This window comes from Dendrobium catenatum, unplaced genomic scaffold, assembly GCF_001605985.2.
Source record: "Dendrobium catenatum unplaced genomic scaffold, ASM160598v2 fragScaff_scaffold_1697, whole genome shotgun sequence".
Classification (NCBI taxonomy): Eukaryota; Viridiplantae; Streptophyta; class Magnoliopsida; order Asparagales; family Orchidaceae; genus Dendrobium; species Dendrobium catenatum.
This window is the reverse complement of record NW_021320159.1, coordinates 516,435-520,154: the sequence shown is the minus strand read 5'-3', so window position 1 is coordinate 520,154 and position 3,720 is coordinate 516,435.

Here is a 3,720-nt window from a genome sequence, read left to right as displayed (position 1 = left end):
TGGTCTTCTTCCCAAAGCTTCCCTCAAGAAAAACTTTGACACATAGAGGAACATAGGTGAAAGTTTATTAGAGCAACCATGTGTAACTCCCTCTCATACTCCCTTGAAACAAAAAAGGATGCTCTTCTTCTCTTACACACTCCGCCTTTTCTCTTGGAAGTTTTAATCTCTCTCTTCAAGCTTCTTCAAAAGAAAATAACTCAATGAATGTTAAAAGTCTCTTACAAAGTCTTATAAGAACGTTTCAATAAAGGGTTTAAAAAAACTCTAAATATTCAACCATCATAGTTTGTACATTACCATCATAGGATCATACAATATGATACCAAAAATTTAACCTATTAGTATTGTATGATAATCAATTATTACAGTATGATCAATTTAAATTTTTATTATTCATACTATTATGTATAATTAGTGCAATATGATTAGTTCAATTTTGCCTTTTAGTACTGTACAATTAGCATTTAGCACAGTGTGATCTATTTAGATCATACAATATGATCCAATTCATACAATAAGATAAAGAAAATCAAAATTAAGTGATTTTTGATTGATTAATAATAGAATTAAATTATGTAATTTTTGAAATATATTATATTAAGATTAGGTTTATACAACATAAATAGAATAATATTTAAAATTCAAATTCTTGCCTAATTTAATGAATGTTCACGAACTTAATATCGAGCTTGTTCACGAACTTCAAATAATGTTGTTCGTGAACATAAACGAGCTGAATACATTAGTGTTCAAGTTTGTTTATTTAAGAATCGAGTATTTAAAATATTGTTCAAGTTTGTTTGTTTAGCTAATTAAACGATCACAAATGAGCTTTAATCGAACCAAACTACGAGTAGCTCGTCGAACGTTTGGTTCGCTTGCAGCCCTAATTAGTGGTTTATCATTTAGAAAAAATAAAAGCTATTTTATTGCTTATAAGATCATTTATAATGATCGTATTTTAGCCCTCAAAGATTTTACTTATTTTAGTCATGGTCATTTACCCATTAAATATCTTGGTGTTCCTCTTTATAAGGGAAGAAGGAAAACCTTTCTCTTTGATGATCTAATTGCTGCTATTCAAAATATATTTTTATCTTGGTATTCTAATTTTTGTAGCTTTGGTGGTAGAATTACTCTTATTAAAAGTGTTTTGTGTTCGCTTCCGATTTATAGCTTTCAAACTTTTCTTCCCACTAAAGCTATTTGTAATAGGGTGCAAAAACTTATTAATAATTTTTTTTTGGAAAGGTTCTTCTATTAATTCTAAAATTACTTGGGCTGTTTGTGATAAAAGTTGTGGTGGTCTTGCTGAAGGGGGCTTGGTTGTAAGAATATGAATGATCTGGCTTTGGCATTTTCATTTAAACTTTGGTATAATTTTTGTGCTAAAGCGAGCCTTTGGGCTAATTTTATGCCTATTAAGTACTGTGTTGGCAAGCATCCTACTACTTGTTATTTCAAGCAGGGTGATTCTAGAGTGTGGTAGAGATTTTGTAAGGTTAAATGGGAGGTTAAGCCCTACATTTCTTGGGGCCTTGGTGAAGGTAAAGCTTTCTTTTGGCAAGATTGTTGGTTAGATAAACAATCTCTTGATTCTATCTTGAACTCTTCTTCTATTTCTTTGCTTAAGGTTAAGTATTTCTTTACTAATAACTGTTGAGATTATGAGAAGCTGTGTAATGTTCTGCCTGATTTTATTGTTCATCAAATCCTTAAACTGCCTATGAATATTAATTCTAAGGACATGATCTTATGTGATTTATCTAATGATGGTGGCTTCATTTAAAGCAAGCTTGGCATACTTTTAGAACTCATAGAAATACTGATAACATTTTTTCTTTAATTTGGCATAAGAGCATTCCTACTTCTATCTCTATTTTTATTTGGAGGGTACTCCATAGATTTCTTCCTACTAATGATAATCTTACCAAAAAAAGGTTTTATTTTACCTTCCAAGTGTCAATGTTTCTACCATACTGATAATATGCAACATGTTTTGATTTATGGTTTAGTTGCTATAAAAATATGGGTTTACTTTGATGATTTGCTTCAAATAAATTATTTTAATATTCATCTATCTCTTAAATCTTTGCTTAAGGCTTGGTCTAAAGGTCATATCTGTAATGTTATTCCTACTCTCATCCTTTGGTTCTTGTGGTTAGAAAGAAATAATGCTCTCTTCAGTTGTATTCGGATGGATCATCAGAGGGTTAAAGACAAAATTTTATCTCTTTGTGTTGTTAAGTTGCTCTCCTTAAAGAATTTAAAAAATTTTCTTTTTTGGGCAATGTGTTAGGCATCAAGTTGGAAGGTTTGCCTATTACTTCTCATGATAACATTATTTATTGGCCCAAACCTCCTATGAATTTTTTTAAATTGAATGTTGCGGGTACTAGCAATGGCTCTTTGTTGGGTTGTGGTGGTGTTATCAGGGATAATAATGGTAAGCTGGTTGTGGCTTTTATTGGACCTATTCAGATTGGTAATTATACTGATGCGATCACTTTAGCTATTTTGTATAGCCTTAGGTTTTCATCTCTCTTAGTCTTACTAACATTATTATTAAGCTGTATTCTGATTTTGATTTTAATTTCTTGAATTGTGTGGAGGATAGGTGTTGTTCCCCTAACCTTTTTTATCATAATAGAGATATTAAAAATCTCTTGGATTTTTTTAAACTTCTCTTTTCATCATATTTGTAAGGAGGGTAATGCTTGTGTCTCGTGGCTTGCTAATTGGGGTTGTAATCTTGTGGATTTTTTTTACTACACTAATGTCACCATTCCTGTTACTCTTAATGGTTTACTTTGACTGGATGAGCTTTGTCTTGCCTATGTTAAAATTTAATTGGTTTGTTTGGTTGTGTTTTATTTGGCTGCACCAGGCTGTTTTGGGTTTTGTTGTGATCCTTTATCATTTCTTGGTGATTCTGGATGCCTCATTGGTTATTGCTGTGGGGGTTTGGTATTGTTCTAGATTTTATTGCTGGGAGTTCTCTCTCTGGTTTCTAACTTTTAGTGGGAATCTTGTGAATCTCTGGATTGGTTTTCTTGGGTGGATGATTCTTTTCTATTATTGTGGGTTATGGTTGGTCCTTCCTAGGTCTTATCTTGGCTCTTGTTGCTTTTGGAGTTATTACTTTGCTTAACACTGCTTTGTGCAGGTTTTAGTTTTTTATTGGCATCTTTCGGTGTTATTCATGTTAGATGCTATCTTGGTGGATATAAACTTGATCTATGACTGCACTTGTGATGTTGCAGATGGTATTTCCCATTGGTGCTCTCCTTCCCTCTGGTTGCTGCTTTGGTTAGCTGGGGGTATTTGGGGTTATCTGGATAGGTTTCTAGGTTATTTTCTTGGTTTACCTGGTGCTTTGGCTCGGCTTTTATTTCTGTTGAGGTGCTGGCATGCCTTCGGGCTAACTTCTGTGTTAATTAACAATAAGGCTTTTTTATATTATTCTTGAGGTTATGTGCCTTTGTCGGGGTGATATTAGGTTGTGCTATTTGGGTTTTTGCTATCAGGCCTTATACATGTGTGCATTTTGGCTTGTATTTGGCTTAATCTAGATTTGGTGTGCTGTGGTTTCGCTCCGGGTGTTAAGCCTTGCTGTTTGGGTTATCTAGTGCACTGGAAGGTGTTAACTCTTGAGGGTTGGATTGACTGGCTTAAGGATTACCTTTATGAGGCTTTTTGTACTAATCTTATCCTGAG